We start from the raw sequence: 22,025 nt of genomic DNA, 5'->3' as shown, positions 1-22,025 counted from the left end.
ATTGTGGTTTTGCTTTGAGTGTTACCGTAGATGACGTTCAAGTAAATGACTAGGAAACTCCTAAGAACTTGAGAACTTTACTGGTGAAGAGCAAAACCAAATTCAAGTTTACATCTGATGTATTGCTGGGAATAATCTTATAATGAAATGCATTTCAGTTTCTACGTGTATTTTAAAAAAAAAATCTGACTTATCAACTTTTTGGAAGCATGTGGGAGTTTTTTTTTTTTTTAAAAGCTATGGAAATATTTAAAGTTTTTTCAGAGTTACAGATGATGACAGTGAAATTCAGTTTTTTAACAAATACATTAAATTACTGAAGACGAAATATTTTAGAGTCTGTTCAGGAACAGGATACTTACCTCTTTAAGGGTTTTCGTTTAATTTTTGGAGGACTTAAACTCTTACAAAGTCATGATATCTTTACATGGCCTGTTTGTTTTCATCTTGGTTATTGTCACTGTTTTGGTGTTTGATATCTATTATTGAAGTCGTCATTAATTGGAAAGCAAACAGCGTTTTGGCTTTCTTAGGCTGTGAATGTGTTTCATGCGGAAAGGCGAATTTCAGAGGTCTTCATCCAGGCATTATCAGGTGTAGAAACTGTTGGTTAATTTCTCTGCCATACTAGCTACTGCTGTGTGATTTTCCTGGGTCTTTTTCTTGTAATTTTTTGGTACCTTAGAGATTTAATATTTTTTGCCTTGCATAGTTTTAATCAGATCTGGTATTGATGACAGTACAAAACTTGTTGGGTTTTGGATGCTGAGTAATAGGCAAAAATGTGTGATTTTAGAATAACTTTTAAAAATGATAAAAGGGCTTCGTTAACCCGTTAACTGGTATAGAAATTGGGTTTTATTGCTCTGAGCTGGTGCTTCGTATTTGTGTTATAACAACAGCCTAGCTGGTGGCCTAGCCAGTGGTCATTTTGGAGTTTGTTCATCATTTTTGTCTTTGTTGCCATCATCTACCAAGTCAACCAAGGAAGTCAGGTTTTAATTAGTAGTAAGTCCAGTAGGACACAGAACTGTATTTATCCTTTGAGGATAGAATTGGTGTCACTTAATTTGATGAGAATAATAACTTATCCAAAGAACATTTATTAAATTCCTAGGATGTGAAAGATACTGGTCAAGACATTGGCAAGGGGTGGGGGTGGGGATTGATTAGACATGTACGACAAGGATGAGCAGAATCCAAGTGATAAAGGCTCTAAGAGAGGTATAAATAAAGTGCTGTATGGGAGATTGGAGCAGTCTGGCTTGGGGAATCAATTAGGATGCCTCCTCCTCCTCCTCCCCATTTCTTCTAAAAAGGGAATTGATTTCTACAGAATCACCTGCCAACTTTTCATTGTTATTGCCATGTGTACTTTATATGTTGAATTCTGCAGGTAGATTCATAAAAGTGGTTCATAAGATCTTTTTTTTCTTATTGGAGCAGCATAGAGCAGAATGGAAGGGGGTCAGATGCTCCTAAGGAACATGTTAAGGGAAGGAGGAGGAAATACTTAATAGGCTACTTGGAGGTTCAGGGGGCAATAGAGATCTATATTGGATGTGTCAATTATATGGAGGGTTTCTTTGGGTCTTAGATACACTCCTTTTTCTAACTGTATCATCCCACTGTGTACCCCTTGCTGGTGATTATTTTATAGTTTTATTGAGGTATGATTTACATAGAATTCACTAATTGTAAGTGAAATTCATTGAATTTTAGTTATTTTAAAGACTTGTGCAACCATCACCACAAAACCAGTTTTAGAAGATTTCCATCACATCATAGGTTTTCTCCTGTCTGTTCTGTGATACAACTTAAGAGCATGGACGGGTCACCTGCAGCCGGGAAGGTTGCCTCCTCACCGGGCTGAGAGAACTCTGCCCTAAGCCTTTCAACATAGGAAATAAAGGAGTGTGTATATAAGGTGGCTGTGGGTGGGGAGGAAACACTATCTCTTTCCTAGGTGATAAATAGGGATAGATAAAGTAGGATTTCCCAGCCTACTTTGCCAGTCTCTTGAAAGATGATACTGTTAGCTTTTAGAAGGAAAAATCCCTGCAAATTAACAAATTTACTTAACCATTTTGTTAAGTTGAAGTTCTTGAGTGTTGAGAGTAACTTCCTAGACTCGGTGGTAAATTAAATATTCTTTGCTTCGGTCTTGCTACTTCTCTGAATCTAATAATGTCTTTGTTGGACATAAACACACTCTGCAGCTCTAGCTGATTAGTGGTTCTTTGATCATAGTGCTGCATTTTGACCTTCAGCTACTGCTTAAATGACACTTGAAAATTGGTCAATTTTTCCTTTGGGTAGTTACCATAGATTTAGAACTTTTCTAGTCTTCAGTGCCAGATTTTATCCTGATACTGGGTTCAAATCATGTTTATTGAACTACCATCCCTCTGAAAAGTGTACTGTTTTTTAGAGCTCTTGCAGACAGTAGAAGTGAGGAATTTCCTGATGTGTAATAAGATTATGTCACTTAAAAAAAAAAGTTGGTACTCAGCATATTGAATTAGAAGTTGGTACTCCATTTTGTTGGTAAAACGTTTCCCTTGTTCCGGAACTCATTTTTTGAAGTTGTAAATTTGGACATTTTCTCTCCTTAAATTCAGATAGCCGAACAACTCAGTATCCCTTGAATAGTCATGAAGTACTTTAGAAGTTTTAGGGGAAAACGGTATGTGAAAGTTCTGATCTTGCTTCAAAAGTGCATTGCCCTGAGGTAATTTTCAGGTAGGAAAACTCCCAGAAAGCAGGGCTGGGGTGTACCTAACCTAGAGTAGAGCCAGGCCTCTTCCCTATGGTTTCTGATCATCCACCACAGTGGTTTTGCTCCTTAGGTCACATGGGTTTTACTGTAGTGTTTGTCTTTCATAACATTTCTCCATAAAATACATGGAAAAATTACCTGTCTTCTGAACCATCAAACCTTACCAAACCTTTCGGCCTCAAAGCTGGTAGAGTTTTAAGGATCACTCTTACCCAGAAGCAGTGATAATTTATTTTGTATTTGCTATTACATTGGACTTACTGATTTATTGGTACTGACTTGATCTTATGTATACTTGGTGACCTTAAAGTAAATTACCTGGGCAGTTGTGGTTATTTGACAAGTTTTTATTGAGCACACAGCCAAATGGGCTCTGGGTGTACAGTGGTGGAAAGACAGACAAGGTCCTTGTTCTCATGAAATTTGAAATACTATGGACAAGAAGAGAAAATAGCAGGTAAACAGAAAAATAAAATCATTTCGGCCAGTGGCAAGTGTTTTGAGAAATTAGAGCAGAATATGGAACTATAGAATGATGAGAACTGGGGGAGTGATGAGAACCACTTTCTAGACAGTGTTGAGGTACACATTTGCCTTGTTGGGCAGCACGCATGCTCCTTTCTTTTGGAGCAAGGGATAATTCTGTACGTGTAGCCTCTGCCATTTAGCTCATTGGGTTGGGGGCAATTTAGAGTTGGAATCTTTGTGTTCAGGCTACTCAACTTTTCCTTAGTTGCATGCCATATACTGAGGCCAGGCCAGCTAACTTGTCAGTGTGTCTTGTTAGTTACTGGGATGGGAGGTTTGAATGGATTACTCATGTGGCATACATTTATCCTGTGCTTCTGTCAATGCTGAAGAAATTCCAAGATTAATAAAAACTTGGTAAACGGCAGCTACTTGAGGAAGTTGCAGCACTAACTCAGTTCACTGGAACTTTAGGTAATAGTGGATCTCTAAATGTCTCCTTTTGCAGTTTGAACTAAAACATTCTAGTCTTTCTGGCTCTCATTTTCTGTTTGGCTCTGTCACCAGGGCCTTTTTTGTTTGTGACATCTTCCTTTATCCTCTCTGTCAGGAATGTTCCCTCCCTCTTTTTTTAGGTAAGGAGTTTTTTTGTTTAAGGTTTATTTTATTATTTTAAAGATTTTTATTTATTTTGAGAGAGAGAATCTCAAGTAGACTCTGCAATGAGCAGGGAGCCAGACTCAGGGCTCCATTCCAAGACCCTGAGATCATGACCTGAGCCGAAGTCAAGAGTTGGATGCTTAACCCACTGAGCCACCCAGGCGCCCCTCTAAGTAAACTTTTTGAACTGTAGCATACATATAGAGAAGTGCACAAATTATAATTAAAAGGCTTGAGGAATCTTCACAAGGTGAACACACCATGTAACTTGCACCCAGATTAAGAAACAGAATACCAGGACCCCAGAGTCCATTGTACACTCTTGACAGTCACTTCAGCCACTGTCCTGACTTCTAGCGCTGGGGAGGAGTTCTGCATGTTTCTGAATTTGGTGTAAGTGGAGTCATACAGTTAGGTGCACTCCTGTGTCTGGCTTCTTGAGATTCATCCATGTTAGTGTGTGTGGTTCTTGTTTATTTTACCAGTGCTGCTGTTTTATCCTGAGTATCTTAGAGCTCAACTCTGCATGTAGACCCTTCCACATTCTAGAGATAGGATTTCTCTTTGATAGCTTATTATTATCTACATATTTTAACACAGCTGTCTTCTTTCATCTGTAGTGTAAATTCACACATCATTAGGTGTAAGGATAAAACCTGGTGTGTGGAACTTTCTACAGTACATAAATGGAGTAAGCTTTTGCCTCTCATCAGTTGTAGTGTTTATCAGTCATTTATATTTCAAGTCATTGGTTAAGTAAACCGAAAATTCCTGCATTCAGGGAACCTAACAAATGTTGAAAAGGTGAGTCAATAAAAAGATCTTCAGTGTTGTGAAGCGCCCAGTGATGGTAGGCATGGAATGAATGACTACATGGTGGAGATAGTTGGTCTGTGTGGGTACATTGGGGAAGGCCTTACTGAATCTGGGATTTAAATGAGGCCTTTATGATTCTTAGGTGTAGAGTTTGTTGTACAGGCTGATACAAGTTAGTTGTTTGCTCCCTCCTACATCCTTTTCAGCTCTTCCCTCACTTCAGATGTCATCCACACCTTTCCACTTCTCCCCACAGGCTGGTAATTCACATTTACTATATAATAACCATCCGTCACCACCCTTACGCATGCATGCTCATGGCAATCAAATCCACCTGGTTTTGGGGCCTTTCCACTTGGTCCACTTAAATTATCTCCTAGTTCTTATTGCCTTTAAGGTAAAGTCCAAATGCTGAGCATCACAAGGGGCTTCTGATTTAGTCCTTTCGTATTCCTTTAGGTTTTCTGGAGGCAGACTGCCACCATACCTCATCTGCCCTCCACATATACCATGTGTGTGTTTCCTGCCAAACTGCTTGTTTCCCAAGCATGGACCATGATACCTCATTTCTATACCTTCACACCTTCTGTTCCTCTGGATTTCCTCTGAAATGCTTTCCCTTCCTTCTGTGTCCTGCCTCCTATTTGTCCTTCTGGATGTCTCAGGAACCCTTTTCATCACCCTCCAATCAGGTGTACCTCATCGTAACACTTGAATTGGATTTTTATTTGATTGCCTCACCCTCCAAATCGTGTATAACTTATTGTAACACTTGAACAGAATTTTTATTTGATCACCTGTTAGGTTTTACCTTTTTTGAGGGCAGGACCTTTCTCTCTCTCTCTCTCTCTTTTTTTTTTTTTTAACTAATTTGAGAGAGGGAGGGAGGGAGGGTAGGGACAGAGGGAGAGAGAGAATCTTAAGCAGTCTCCATGCACAGCGTCAGAGCCCAGTGTGGGGCTCCATCTGATGACCCTGAGATCATGACCTGAACGGAAACCAAGAGTCGGACGCTTAACTGATTGGAGCCACCCAGGTGCCCCCTGAGGGCAGGACCTTTTTCACAGCTTAAAAATCTGGAACAGTGCCTGGCACTTGACAGGGGTTCAGTAAATGTATATAGAATAGATGAAAACTAGGAGTTTCAGTTGGAATCCCCTTTAAAACTGTTCCAGTTTAAAAGTTTTATCTGATAAATATGCTTTCATAGTAGGGCTTGAATCATGTGTGTAATGTTACTGGTTTAGGGGGAAGCTGTCTTTATTAAGTGTGTCCTTAAAAGTAGTATTCCTGTTTTTCTGGTTTTGTTTTTCTAAACGTGTGCTGGAAATTAAACACAGAGCTTGAGCCTTGGACGCTGTAGGCAGTGCATTTAAAGTACTTCCTGGAGTGGTTTGGAGCTTCAGAGCATTAGCACGTTTACCTAAATAATAACTGATAAGTCCTAATCCTTTTTGGTTGCCCATTTGGTTATTTAAGCAGCCAGAAGTCATAAAAGTCTGATAATAAAGCGAAAGATCATTTTGTGCAAAATCAATTTTAAGGAACTAGATGGGTGTGCATGTAAGCTGGCATCTAAAGGCAGTTTAAAAATGGGTACAAAACGTGTTGGGTGTTGATGGAGATGTTATGCTGTCCGTTGTATAAGTTCTCTTGTGTTAATACATCTATAAGTTGGAAGTTATACGTGGAGTATATTCTGTTGAGTAATTTGGATTAATTACTTCTGTTAAATTGAAGTCTTGACTCAGTCACTTATTTAGCTTTAATTTCAGTTCCATGCAGTGATTGACTGTTGCGTCAAAGAAGAATTTTCAGTAAAGACAATACAAGTAAACTGCAGTGTTAGTCAGAAATCATGAATAGTTGAAATCACAAGGTAAACAGGTGAAATTTTAATTTTTCAACAGGATTAGATACTACTGCTCTCCCCTCCCGATGTCAATTTAGAAAAACTATTTAAATGATCCTTTGAGAAAAGAAACTGGTGGAGGGGATATGTAAAAACAAAAACAAAAACAAAAAATCTTACTTAAAACTTTAAGAGCATTAGCAATACATTTTAAGATGAAGTGGACTTTGGGAGGGACAGGAAATTAAAGGTGATGTAGGATGCCAATTTTATCAGCCTGTATTGGATCTTAAAACCTATTGAGTATATGGTAGTTAGTCATGGAGAAAACAAACCTGGTGACTGCTTTCTAAGAAGAGATCAGATTTCATATGTAGGTTATAAGGTTTATGTACTGTTCATTCTTTTACAGAACTAAAAGTTAATATCTTAAGTCTGTCAGAATGTTCAAGGTTTCAAGAAATAAGAATTCAGCTCAAACTACCTTCAGTCAAAACAAAACTGTTGTCTTGGGGCACCTGGGTGGCTCAGTTGGTTAAGTGTCTGCCTTCTGCTCAGATCACGATCTTGGGGTCCTGGGATTGAGCCCCACGTTGGGCTCCCTGCCCAGAAGGGAGTCAGTTTGTCCTTCTCCTTCTGCCGCCCTGCCCCCCCTCTTGCTTTTCACACGCTTGCTTGCTCTCTCAAGTAAATAAAATATTAAAAAAAAATTTTTTTTTTTTTTGCTATCTTACATAATAGAAGAATACCATTTAAACTCAGAATAAGCTGCAGGAATCAGGACCCCTGTTACTTGCCCAATTCCTGGACCATTCTTTGTTGCCTGGGGGTTGGGACAGGTAGATTGGCCAAGCCTAACATATCTGCAGAGTCTTACTTGGAGGGAAATGGGACACTTACCCAGGTGGATAGGAAATAGCTACCATAGTAACACACCTTTGTAACTGGGTTAATACTCATATATTCACTTTGAATTTCAAACTTCAATAAACATGAAGGCTGGAACTGTTTATCTGGTACTACCCCAGCATCTTGTAAATTTTTATCATACAGATAAAGGAAAGAGATTTATCAGTGCATTGGTAAAATTTAAAATAACAGGTGTTTTAGGTTATTTTCCTGTATCATTACATATAGTCATGATTCTCCTTTATTTTAGTTGTCAGGGTGGTAATACATGCTTATCATAAGAAGTTTGGGGACAAAACAAAAACATAAAGGTCACTTTTATTCTGCCATGCAGAATTATTTTTATTTGTTGACCAATTTATTTATTTATTCCCTGGACTGCAAATATTTAAGTAACTGTAGTTTTCCAGGTGCTGTTTAATATGCTAGTTCATTGAATTTTCCAAGTGTTGTAGGAGTGGGAATATCAGGCAGTGTGTGATACAAAACAAATTGAGTCTCTGATTTGAAAGACATGCATTCTGACCTGTTGGTTTTATATGGTTCATTTTGGGTTTTTCTTCTAAGGGAAATTTTTTGTGAACACTTCATGGTTTTTAGGATTCCTTTTTGTAGGAAATAAAGCTAACATCCAGTTTCCAGTTTTCTTTTTGGGTTGTTTTAATTTGGGGGAGAATGAAAATATGTCTTTGAATTCTTAATATCTGTGGCATGATTAACTTTGCCGAAGTCTTTCATGACAAAAAATAAGTATATAAGGCAATCCAGATGTAGTGTTTTTATATTAAATTTGTTTAGAATGGTGGTTCTCAAACTTTAGCCTGTATCAGAATCGCCTGGAACGCTTGTTGAAACACATTGCTTGATTGCCTGCTCTACCCCCCACCTTCTGGTTTTTTATTAAGTAGGTCTGGGTTAGAGCCTGTGAATTTGCATTCCTTAAAAGTTACTAGGTGATGTTAGTGCTGCTGGTGCTGGTCTAGGGAGCACACTTTTGAGAACTGTTGGTTGGATGACCTTAAATTCTAAAGAGAAGCAGCCATGTTTCTTAGTGAAGCTGGAGATAGTTTTGATGTTTATTATGGGAAATTTATGTCTTGGCATTTCAAAGTGAAGTTAAGAGAAGTGATCCACATTCATGTTTTTAACCTAGAGCTGGCATGAGAGGTGATTTCTTAATAAATACATTGTGTGTAATATAAGAATATTTATAAATTGGGGGACCATATCAACTAAACTTTTATCTTTTTCACATTGTAAAATCAGATACTGTCTTGCCCTATTAATGTGAGTTGGATTTCAGATACATATATTTTAAAAAGCTATTTCTTTGCAATATACCTTAGAACCAAGTTTTACAATCAGTAAACTAACGTTTCAATAAAATGTTGCTAAAGAATATGAATAGGTAATTAATAAAAGAACTGCAGATTGAGTCAGGAAACAAATGTATAACCTTCCCATTACTTCAATACAAAACAACATTTTTCGCAAATCAGTTTAAAGACTAAAAATTTTTTAGTGAGTCTAGGAAGAAGTGGACATTGTCACAGACCCTTGGTGGTTGGGTAAGTTGCTTTACATTTTCTGAAGGCCAGTTGGTATCAGTTCCCTTAAAAATATTTGTACCTTGTGACCCAACAGTTCAACTTCTTAAGTGTTATCTGCATATAAAAATTTCTGTGTAAATATATTAGTTATTATAACAAAAAAGGACTGGCTGGCGATGAACTCACAAGTGTTGGTAGTGTGCTACATGAGGGGCAGTCTTTCGCTAACACCACAGGGGTCTCTGGCCCCAAAAGTGGAGTTTGATAGTAATTCTTAACAAAAAAAACCTACATAGAAATCAGCAGGGAATTGTTAAAAACCATGCAATAGTTATAAATATTTTGCAGCTCTTAAAAATGTTTTGAACTGTTTCTTTTGGTGGGAATGTAAAATGATAAAACCGCTCTGGAAAATAGCTTGGCAGTTTCTTGCAAAATTAACCATATAATTACTGTATGACCTAGTAGTTACATTCCTGGGCATTTATCCCAGAGAAATGGAAACTTAAGTTCACATAGAACTTGTTAACAAATGTTCATGGCAGCTTTATTTGTAATACCCTAAAACTGGAAATAACCCAAATGTCTTTCAGTAGGTGAGTGGTACATCCATACTACATGGACTACTACTCAGCAATTAAGAAGGAACTAACTCTTGATACGTACAACAACTGGCATGGATTTCAAGGGCATGATGCTGAGTGAAAAAAGCCAGTCTCTAAAGGTCACACACTGTAGGCGTCCATTAACATTTTTGTAATAAAGTTAGAACAGATTAGCAGTTGCCAAGGGTTAGGTTAGGGCTGATGGGGTGGGAGGGAGATGGGTGTGACTGTAAAGGGGTACTGAGAGGGAAAGTTTTGTGTTGATTAAATCTAATCTTGATTGTGGTGGTGGTTACATGAATCTGTACATGTGATAAGGTGACACAGAATGGTACATACACGTTCCAGTGTCAGTTGCTTGGTTTTGATGTACTATAATCCAGAGAACGCAGCCCTATCTGGGAAACGGTACAGATTTTATGGGACCTCATACTATTTTTGCAACATTCTGTGAATCTGTAATTATTTCAAAATAAAATATTAAGTTTTAGAATATGTAATAAAAGGAAATGTTCATAATACTAGGAAAAAACAAGTTTCAAAATGATGAAACAATATGATCCCACCTTAATATTTCATACCACCTAATTTAATATATATACCTGGAAGTAATGAGTGATCAAAATAGTCTGAGCAGTAGCGTGATGGATTCTTTTGTGTGTATGCTTTTCTGTAATTTCTGTAGTGTAGCTGAGTTGGTATCACTTGTAGTTGGAAAAACCAATATTCATAATAAGTTCTAAAAATTTAATTCTAGAATATTGAAATTTAAATAACATTTTACATTGAGATTGTAAAGTTTTGTTTATATTGGTTACACTAATTTAGCATGTAAACAACTATTAGCTGATATTGGAGAATATATTTGTACTTTAAAACATGTTCTGTTGGTAAATTTAAAGCTGTTTTGTGCTCGTGGTATTACAAATGTCCTGTATGATGTTCTAACTCAGTGCTGTCCAATATACGTATATACATAGCAAGCCACGTGAAGTTTTAAACTTCATTAGCCACAGTAAGAAAGTAAAAAGCAGGTGAAATTATTATTTTTAAAGATTTTATTTATGTATTTATCAGAGAGAGAGAGAGCACAAGCAGGGGGAGTGGCAGGCAGAGCAGGCAGAGGGAGAAGCAGGCTCCCCGCTGAGCAGGGAGCCTGACTTGATCCCAAGACTCTGAATCATGACCTGAGTCAAAGGCAGACGCTTAACCAACTGAGCCACCCAGGTGCCCCTAGGTGAAATTATTTTTAAGAATTTATTTTGTTTAATCAATTATATCCAAAATACTATCATTTCAGTATGTAATCAGTATAAAATTGCAGTGAGATATTTTACATTCTTTTTATCATACTAGGTTTTCACGATCTGGTATGCATTTTACAAATTACAGCACAACTACAGTTCAGACTAGCCACCTTTCAAGTGCTCAGTAGCCACATGTGGCTACCATATTGGAGAGTAGTAGTTGTAGTTGAGAGCCAAGGCTTTGGTGTCAGACCTAAGTTTGAGTAACACCAGTCCTGTCATTTGCTAACCTTGTGACCTTGGGCAGGTTACTTAACCTTGTGCTTTAGTGTTTCATTTGTGAATAGTAACTTCTCCATAGGGGTATTACATGGATTGAGTGAGTGAATGTTAGTAGCAACTTGGCACAGGACCTAGCACAGAATACATCCTGAAAAATAATAAAGCTGTTGATGGATTGGATTGGATTGGATTGAATGACTAATTATTCTAAAGGCACAACTGATTTCTTAATATTACTAGGGAGAAATACATAAGTAGTATATGAGATAGTCTTTGTTTTTCAGAACTGAACTTTTGGCACCTAAGTTTTAAATGATGATGGAATAAAGGGACAAATATTTGAGCACTCATGTGCGATGTATTGCACAGGCACTTGAACATTTAGACTAAATCTTAAGAAGATGATATTCTCAAATACTGTGTATTTGCATAGCACTTTACATTTACCATACCAGTTTTTTGTCTGTTTTCCCAGTGTAACACTTAAAGCAACCTGAGATAGAGTTGTTATTCCAGCTTTCACAGTTGAGGAAGTTGAGACTCAGAAAAGTTAAGTAACTTAGTTGATTTCATAGCCAGTTAGTAGAATAGAAGAAATAGAAAGGTGACATAATTAAATGGACAAATTAATATGGAACCAAAGTGTTTTAACTGCATTCTTTTAATTCCTTCCCTTCCTCCTTCGCTGTCTCAGGGGAGAACACTTTTCCAGGGCCATTTAAATTAAATAAGGGCAATAATATAATGTCCACTCTGTTTAGAATTCTGAGATTATTAGCTTAATCGTATCATCTATGATGTAGAAGGTTAACATAAGCCTATATAGGTTAGGCGATTTATTTTGCTTGTTGTGCTGTTTCTCTTTGTAACATTGAGTTTTTCTCACTCTGTCTCTTGATGAAATATAAATATACTCAAGAAAATGGGCAGAGAATATGCAGTATAATACTGCTGTCTTAAAATCACCTTTGAAGTACTGTTTATCACTTGACTCATTCAGAAAATTACACGATTCTTTGAGAGAACATGGCATGCCACTGTTAAAATCAGTAGTTGAGGCAGCAGTGAGTTTGTGACTGACTCTCCCAAGGAAGTGGTGCCTGGGCAGAGTCTGATGGAGCACATATAATTAGGCGTTCGGTCTCTGTGTTCTAATATGCAGATTCTGCTTTCCAGTGTATGCATTGCTGTCTTTATTTGTGGGGTGTTTTTCTCCAGTTAAGAAAATTGAGGGAGTCACAGGACATCTAATTTGTTGTTGAGTACTCTGGGACAAAATGTATGACAGTGAACTCATCCTGACATGTACTTTTGGTGTGCATTATTGAAGTATTTATAAGAGGGGGGATTGCGTTTTGGTGCTCAAGACAGGAGTGATAATAGGGGGAGGTGGGTAGGTAGAGTGTTCTTTGCCCCTTGGTTTTCTCTCTCCCTCCCCCTCTCTGCCTCCCCCTCACCCCCCCCCAACTCAGCGTAATGTGCCTGACAATGCCTCTCTTCTTGTCTACCCAACCTGTAAATGTACAAAGAACCCCTCAGAAATTCTATGTGAAGAACTCATTTCTGATCTTGGTGAGTCTTAGCAACATGAAATTCTGCAATTAGTATGTTTTTTTCCCCCTTTATTGAAGGGTTGGTGAGGATTGTGGAATGTGGCTATCCAGACTGACTGAAATGTGATGTAATTATGTTTCAAAGATTTCTGTTTTTTTCTCAGTGCTTAGGATGTCTTAAAAGTTTCACCGTACACAGTCTCTGCTTACTGCAATTATATTGTGAATAAAAGCTTTAAAAATATCACATTGGATGATGTTATATACGTACAAATATATATGCCGGGTTGGGATTTTAAACTGTGGGTTGCAGTTAATTGAAGTTCCCTGAAATTCACAGAACTGGATGATTTCTTTGTCTCCGCCAGTTATAAAATACTGTGATTTATGTCAGTTTTGGCAGTTTATAATGTAATAATGAAATGACTTAAATATCACGATGCCAAATTACTTGTCTAAAGTATATTGAAAATAATTTATTTGTAATGTCGCACTCCTCCCCCCGTAAGATATGTCAGTTGATATTTATACATTTCAGAATCTCTGAATAGGAAGGCTTTATCTGTTACAACTTTTTGGCAAGAGTTTGTATAGTTGAAATTTCCTTATTTACGGTTAATGTTTTTATTTTGAAATCCTTCATTTATGGACCTAAAAATCTTTGTCCCTCTCTTTCCCAGTCTAAGAAATTATTTATTTGTTAGAGAGAGAGAGCGCGTGGGTGAGAGAGAGTGAGCCAGAGTACAAGCGGGCGGAGCTGCAGGCAGAGGGAGAAGCAGGCTCCCTGCTGATCAAGGAGCCTGATGCGGGATTCGATCCCAGGACCCTGGGATCAAGCCCCACATCTGGCTCTTTCCTCAGCGGTAAGCCTGCTTCTCCTTCTCTCACTCCCCCTGCTTGTGTTCCCTCTCTCGCTATGTCCCTCTCTGTCAAATAAATAAATAAAAATCTTAAAAAAAAAAAAATTAAACTCATCGCAGACTGACCAAAACACTGGATTCAGTTACTCTCCTCTTATGGATTTTTAAGACAAGGGCTTTCTGTCAAAACACCTGGTGTGGAAGGTGTATTAACTACAGACAGGTGTACTGCAGCCCTAGGGGTATTCTTAGTCTTTGTAATTTAATTAAAAGACAGACTCCGGTGATTTGCTTTCCTTTTTTTTTTTTTGGAAAGTTTGCATTACTGAAATAGTTAATACTGTGTCATGCACCAAGGCAAAGCTTGGTTCTAGTAGAACAGGTGTACATTTGCACTTTTTCATGCTTGGCATTTATTGAATAACCGTTATTGAGGAAGTAACTGGAACACAGATCTAGAAGGAGCTTCATTGGGTAACAGGAAGAAGAGTGGGACACACTTCATCAAAGGCTTCATCAGTAACCTGCACCCAACCTAATAATAATGCTGATAAGGGCCAACATTTAACAAACAGCAGGCACCATATTAAGCCTATTTCATGCATTGTCTCATTTAATCCTTTTAGGGGTATGCTGTATATCTCCATTTTACAGATAATGAAATGAGGCTTAGAGTTTACATTCCCAGCCCGAGTTTATATAGCACAGTTGCACTTGACTCGGATCTTTTCCAGTTTCACATTCATATTGTTTCTAATAAGTTTTTTCTGAAAATGTCATTGACATATATACTGCCACCAGTCTGCTGACATCACTTTAGACACCCAGCTATAGCAGTCAGATGTTAAATTCTGTTGCTTTATTCCTCCTGTATTTCTGTTGCTACCACCTTAATTAGGTCCTCATTATTTCATTTTTTAGTTCAGTGTGAACTTCATTAATTGCAAATCTCTACAGTACAGACCTGCACCTGGACTATTGCAGTAGCTTTGCTCAGCCAGGTGTTCGGTGATCTCTCTAGAAAACACATAGATCATGTAGCTTATCTGCCTAGAATCCTTCGTTGCTGTCTGATTGCCCAAGGAGGTATTGCCTTGTCTCTCTAAAGGACTGCGAGGCCCAGCATGGTCTGGTTCTGTCCTACCTACCAGCTCATCTTTGCCACTTCTTACCATGCACCTTCTACTCAAACTTGTGTTCCCTCAGCATGTTCTCTCATGTCACTGTGTTGCCTGAAGACTTTTACCTTAGTGTTACTTGGTAAAATCCACCTTAAGAAGACCCAGCTCATGTCATCTCTTTTGGGAAACCTCTTGATTCTTTTTTTCTGTGATCATTGAAGAACTTTGTGCATTTCATTTTGTAGTGGAATTTCTTGTTTACATTTTTGCTCCAAATTTAAATTTGAAGTCCACATGGGCAAGGGTAGTGCCACTGACACACTGTTAAATCTTCAGAGGCAGGGTCTTAATATGCTGCTGCTTTTGTACTCTTAGGTGTAACTTTTGAAGTGTAATCCATTCTCCCAATCTCTGATTTTAAAATAATGTCATATATCGATTAGCCTTTTCTGCAAAAGGGTATGTCCATTAAAATTTTTAAAAAAGGCACTTGGTGAGTGACTTGGAAATACTGCCAGCATTTGTTTACTTCCTCTCTTTAGTTCCTAATTTTACTCTTTGCATAATCTGTTAACATTAAGTCCCTTTATTATCTCCCTTTCAAGTTCATACCTGCTCCTCTGGTCACAGCGAAGACAACAATGTATTGCAAAATAGAATTCTTCTGAACCAGTGTCTATTTTAAAAAGGTTCACCTTCTCAGAACTAAAAAATGCCTCTTACGTTCCATTTTGTTCTGTGCTTGCTGGCTTAAGGTTGTAGAAACAGAGCTATCTTGAAAGTTATAGAACAGTGACTAGAGTGGTCTAGATGCAATATGGCTTAAGGAGGAAAAGGATTAAAATTGACAAGATCATGAAGTCTATTTTTCTTAGAAATTTTACAGCTGAATAGGACTCAGAATGGCTGGAGTTCTCTTAGCAAGGGATTTTCAAGAGGTGGGCTGAAGAAGTTTTTGAACTATTAGTAATTTAGATACCGGTATTTTATCTATTATTTTTCAGGATTGAAGTCCTGGATGATCTTTCTCTTTCATTTGGTATTGTTTTTATAAATGAAGCCTCTTAATTGTATATAAATATTTTCTCTTCCTTTTTTTTTTTTTTTTTGGATTTTATTTGTTTGACAGAGAGAGAGAGAGCCTGTGGAATCGGGCGCACAAGCAGGGGGGAGCAGCAAGGGAGAGAGAGAAGCAGGCTCCCCGCCCAGCAGGGAGTCCAATGTGGGGCTCGATTCCAGGACCCTGGGATCATGACCTAAGCCAAAGGCAGATGCTTAACCAGCCGAGTCACCCAGGTGCCCCTGTATTTTCAGTATTTTCAAAACTCATTGATCTAATAATGAATTTAATGAAAGAAGATACATCTGATGAGTTGGAATGTTCTGGTAAATAAGAATTTGTGACAAATTAATCTGGTAGCTGTTAATAAGCATTTAATTAATGGAACACAAACTTTGAGAATATGAAAATAGAGACTAATGCTGAACTGCAAAGTTGGCTTCTAGAGATGTTACATGCAAACTTAAAAAATCCATACCTAGTTTTTAAAAACATTTGCAAACAGGAAATATCCTATGCAGACATGAATAAATTTAGTACACAGCAACCATGTTGATCCCTAACTGGGGAACTTCTGCTAAATTTAGTGTTGGGCTTAATCCTATTAGTTAAACCAGCTAATGGTAACTTGATGAATCATTGTGATCCTCTTGTGGTTTTGAAAGGTGTATTTTCAGAATTAATTTTATTCATAACATGCTCAGAAAATTGTATAAGGATATTGCTTTATTTTTCTTACTGACCAGTATAATCTTTACTTTTCAGTTTTCTTTTGCAATCACCAGAAGTTTGTTTCCATTTCATTAATTTTTGTCAAGTAAATAGGTCTAATTATTTTTTCCCTATTCCTCCTTCCTTTATACAGGCCCTCTAGTTTTATATGAAATAATGGTTTGGGAATGAGGGTTGTATTTGTAACTCTTTACTTTTTCAAGTGCCTTACCCATGAAGTGAAATTTAAATTTACAGTAGTTTTCTCCAAAGTCTTAGTGTGTTGTGGAAAAATCTTTCAAATTCTAACATAATGACAAATATATCTTGGCTATTTTTGTGTCATTTTAACTTTTCTAACCCTAGTGCAAACAGATTTTTGAGGAAAGAGGTATGAGCTAAACTTCTAACTTGGACTTCATGGTGGTGTCTGCTACTTAGTCTTTCATTAATTGAGCAAATCTATCTAGATTGCAGAAAGATACAGAATGCAGTTTTCTTAAAATATTTTTTTCTTTCCTTTAAAGAACAGGCTTTTGGACTGGACTGATGGATTGTCCTTTAGAGTAAGAATATTTGTAGTTTGCAGATAAATCAGACTTTTTCTATAGGTCTGTTCTGGAGGATTATAATTTGACCTTCAGTTCAGCAAATATTTGTGTTAAATTGTGGAATATTTATTGTATATGAATGAACACATTTTTAAGTCTTGCCATTTTAGAATCAAGAAAGCAATCTTGTTGGCCTCCTCTGCTTCTGCTTTGCAGCAAAGAGCAGCGTAAGAATGATGACTGCAGAGCAGTTAGTGCCATTTTCCACTTGAATGTATATGGTTTAGACTTTCTTCATGTAACTTGGAAATTCGTTTTAATCATTAGTTTAAGCCTTTTCATCACCATCCCGCCCCAGCCCCAACAAACAAACAAACAAACCCAAGCCCTGGAATTTAAAAAGGAAGGCTTCTGGCAAATGAGAGTGGTTTACTTTTCTTCCCTTACCTCTGGCTTTTCAAGACTCAGGGATTCAAAAGTAGTGAAAGAAGTTCTACCTCTCCCTATGTCTAGCCCCACAAAAACTTTTAGATGCTATGAAGCTAGAAAGAGCTAATTAGAATATTGACCTTTAAGTAAAACAGCCTGGCTGTGTTTTTTGCCTTTCATATCTTTTCAAATGTTTTGGACATAAAAACATTTGGACCAGATACTAGTGTGGAGATCAGGAAGAAGAATTAAGATTTTACTCTGGTATAGGGAATATAAGAGATAGCATAGTGACCCCAAAATTACATGAAGTTGTAAACAAGTTAGATTTATGAACTCTTCCAGCCATCAGGAAAACCACTTTATGCCTTGGTGAAACCCTGATGGTACAGATTGTTTCTGAAAAGATGCGTGTTATAATTTATGGGGTGTGTTTTGTGTGTGTGTGTGTAATGGTAATGACGGTATTGATACTAAATTTACAGCTAAAATGTTAGACTCTATTGCCAATTAAAATATCTAGGAATGAAGGTAGAGCATTTTGAAAATACTTAAAAGCTAGTGAGAAAATACTTTGCTGTACAAAAAATGACGTTATTTGTAGCATTTCTAGAATACATTCTTAAATAGAACTAAACAGCTAGATTTGATCTAATTTTAAAAAATGATGAAAATGATGAATAGTAAAACACATAGATTAATTTATACAGCAATGTATAATTTCTCCCTGTATTACTTAATCCTCAGAAAAACTAAAAAGTAATGTAATCAGGAAAAAAAGCACAACATCTTATCTGGGTTTAATTTTTTTAGTTTCATTAAAATCTAATTGGCTTATAAGATACTTCACATTTAAAGAATAACCTGTGAAAACCACTACAAATAAGATAATTATCACATTTGTCACCCCCCAAAATTTTCTCCTGCGCTTTGGTAATTCTTCCTACCCTTTTCTGTCCCTAGTCAGCCACTGATCTGCTTTCTGTAACTATACATTAGTTTGCATTTTCTTGAATTTTATATAAATGTGATCCTACAGTATGTACTTTGGGGTTTTCCTTTGGTTTCTTTCAATCATTGTGCTTATTTTGAGATTCATTCATGTTTATCCCTTTTTATCGCTGAATACTATTCCATTGTATGCCTGTTTTGCTGTTTATCTATTCACCTGTTGATGGACATTTGAGTTTCCAGTTTCTGGCTAATACAAATAAAGCTGCCTTGTACGTTCCTGAACAAGTCTTTGTGTAGACATACACTTTCATTTCACTTGAGTAAAGCAGTGGAGTCACTGGGTATGTTTAATTTTTTAACAAACAGCCAAACTTTTTTTTTTTTTTTTTTTATAATGGTTGTATATTTTAAATTCCCGAAGCAGTGTGTGAGAGTTCTAATTGTTCCACATTTTTGCCAGTCTTCTTATTTTTGGCAAATAGAGGGTGTCTGATGGTATCTCATTGTGGTTTTGTATTTTCCTAATAACTAATAATGATTGTTATTTCCATGTGCTTATTTGCCATCTTTTTAAAGTTTTTTTTCATATCTTTTACCCATTTTTAAATTTGGTTGACTTACTGAATTTTGAGAGTTCTTTATTCTAGGTTCAGATGTACGTCTTAAAAGTCTGTTGAAGCGGGGCGCCTGGGTGGCTCAGTCGTTAAGCGTCTGCCTTCGGCTCAGGTCATGATCCTAGGACTCTGGGGTCGAGCCCCGCATGGGGCTTCCTGCTCTGCGGGAAGCCTGCTTCTCCCTCTCCCACTTCCCCTGCTTGTGTTCCCTCTCTCGCTGTGTCTCTCTCTGTCAAATAAAATTAAATTAAAAAATCTTAAAAAAAAAAAAAATAAAAGTCTGTTGAACACTAGATGAAGTCCAATTTGTTTTTTTCTTTTATGACTTTTACTCTTTATGTCATATTTAAGAAGTCTTTGCCAAACCCAACATCACCAAGATTTTCTCAGATTTTTGCTTGTAGGAGTTTTATAGTTTTAACTCTTATATTTGGGTCCTTAGTCTGTTTTGAAGTGATATTTGTATACAGATTTGTAAGGGTGAGGTAAGTTGGTTTTTGGGTTTTTGGTTTTTTCTTTATTTTTTTTTAACATATGGCCATCCTGTTATTCTGGCATCATTTATTGGGAAGATTTTTCTTTCTTCATTGAATTGCCTTGGCATCTTGGTGAAAATCAATGGACTGTGTATTTGATGCTGTTTCTGGACTCTGTCTTGTTCCATCAATCTGTTTGTCTTTACACTGGTACTATACTGTCTTAGTGTTTTTTCAGGTCTTGAAATCAGGGAGTATAAGACTTCTAATATTGTTCATTTTCAAAGCTACTTTGGCTCTTCTAGATTCTTTGTATTTGCATATAAATTTTAGAATCACCTTGTCAATTTTTAAAAATTTTTTTAAAGATTTTTTATTTGTCAGAGAGAGGGGCAGGCGGAGGGAGAAGTAGGCTCCCCACTGAGCAAGGAGCCCAATGCAGGACTTGATCCCGGGACCCTGGGATCATGACCTGAACTGAAGGCAGATGCTTAACTGACTGAGCCACCAAGGCGTCCCCACGTTGTCAATTTCTACAAAAAAGGCTGCTGAGATTTTTATTGGAATGCATTGAATTTGTAGAAAACTGACATCAGTGTTCCAACCCCTGAAAATGGTGTAGGTCTCCTCTTTAGGTCTTTTTTCAGCAGTGTTTTGTGTGTTTTAGTATATAAATCTTGCAAATTTTGTGTCAAATTCATTTTTTGATGCTTTATAAATCTACTTTAAAGATTTCAATTTCTGGTGGTTCTTAGCTGATTCATACAATTTTTTTTAAAGGTTTTATTTATTTGACAGAGACACAGAGAGGAAACACAAGCAGGGGGAGTGGGAGAGGGAGAAGCAGGCTTCCCGCTGAGCAGGGAGCCCAGTGCGGGGCTCTATCCCAGGACCCTAGGACCTGAGCCAAAGTGGGATGCTTAACGACTGAGCCACCCAGGCGCCCCTACAAATAGTTATTTTTGTATGTCTTTACTGCATCTTCGCTAAACTTACGTATTCTAGTAGCTTTTTATGGATTTTGCGGTTTTTTCCATAGATGATCTTATCTGTGAATTAAGACAGTTTTACTTTTCCAATTTGAATGCCTTTTATTTTTCTCTTCTTGCCTACTAAATGGTTTAACTCTTCAGAACAATGTTGAATAGAAGTAGTAAAGAGTTGACATCCTTTCATTGTTCTTGAGTTTTAAGGGAGTAAAGCATTCAGTCTTTTATTGTTAAGTATGATATTAGCTGTAGTTGTTGGTAGGTTGAAGAAGTTCTTTTCTAGTTTGCTAAGAGTTTTTTTTTTTTTTTAAGATTTTATTTATTTAAGAGAGAGAGAGACAGCAAGAGCGGGAACACAAGCAGCAGGGGGAGAGGGAGAAGTAAGCTTCCCACAGAGTAGGGAGCCGGATGCAGGGCTCGATCCCAGGACCCTGGGATTATGACCTGAGCCGAAGGCAGATGCTTAACGACTGAGCCACCCAGGCGCCCCTAGTTTGCTAAGAGTTTTTAATTAAGGAATAGATGCCGGATTTGTCAAGCACATTTCCCTGCTCTGCATCTCCTGCATCTTTTAAGACAGTCATACAGGTTTTCATATTTAATGCTGAATTACATTGGTTGATTTTTTTGGAATTCTAAGCCAACCTTGCATTCCTGGGAAAAAATCCCACTTTGTCATGATGTATTCTCTTAGCAGTAATCTGCGTTAGATTTTTTTTTTTTTTTAAGAATATTTGCATCTGTCCTCATGAAGGACATTGGTCTAGTTTTCTTACCTTGTAGTTGGTTTTGTATTTAGACTGATGTAGCTCTCATAGAGTAAGTTGGGAACGCATCATTTTTCTTCTCTTTATTTTACTGGAAGAGTTTGTATAGAATTGGTATATTTCTTCTTAAACGTTTGTTAGAATTCACCAGTGAAGCCATCTGGGCCTAGAGTTTTCCTTATGGAGGTTTTAACTACAAATTAAATTTCTGTAAGTGTATAGGAATATTTAGATTGTTTACTCTTGAATGTGCTTTGGCAGTTTGTGCCTTTCAAAGAATGTAGGAATTTGCCCATTTTATTGAAGTAAAGGTGTTGATAATATTCCCATATTATCCTTTTAATATCTGTAGCAGCTATTGAGATGTCACCTTTCTTATTCCTTATTGATGATTTGTGTCTGTCTGATTTTATTTATCTCAAGATTTTGATTTGTTTTTTCTTTGTCTTGTTTTCCATTGATTTCAGAGCTGATGTTTATTTTGCTTATTTTGAGCTTCATTTGCTTTTCTGTTCCTAGTTTCCTAAAGTATCAGTGTGGTCATTGATTTGAGAACTTTTTTTTTCATGTATAGGCATTTGATGCTATAAATTTCCTTCTCAAGTACCACTTTAGTTACAATCCATAAAATTTGATATTGTTGTATTTCATTTTCATTTGGCTCAAAATACTTTTCTGATTTTCCCTTTCTCTTTTGGCTGATGCATTATTTTGAATTTTTGCTTCATTTCCACATATGTAGGAGTTTCCAGTTATCCTGCTGTTTTTTACT

The 22,025-nt window shown here is 37.0% G+C and overlaps 1 protein-coding gene and 1 long non-coding RNA gene across 2 annotated transcripts in view; both read left to right on the top strand.

The window, feature by feature from the left end:
• Window positions 1-22,025, top strand: part of RYBP (RING1 and YY1 binding protein) — a 78,878-nt gene that overhangs the window by 2,516 nt on the left and 54,337 nt on the right. The gene's annotated exons all lie outside the window — the stretch shown is intronic.
• LOC145721681 (uncharacterized) lies at window positions 230-21,694 on the top strand. Its single transcript, XR_014145515.1, has 2 exons — window positions 230-8,871; window positions 8,907-21,694. It is a non-coding gene; the product is annotated as an uncharacterized LOC145721681 (long non-coding RNA).

Source organism: Leptonychotes weddellii, chromosome 1 (genome assembly GCF_054177405.1).
Source record: "Leptonychotes weddellii isolate Sample4059 chromosome 1, ASM5417740v2, whole genome shotgun sequence".
Lineage (NCBI taxonomy): Eukaryota > Metazoa > Chordata > Mammalia > Carnivora > Phocidae > Leptonychotes > Leptonychotes weddellii.
The sequence above is the reverse complement of the archived record's forward strand: the minus strand, read 5'-3'. Positions and strand labels throughout refer to the sequence as shown.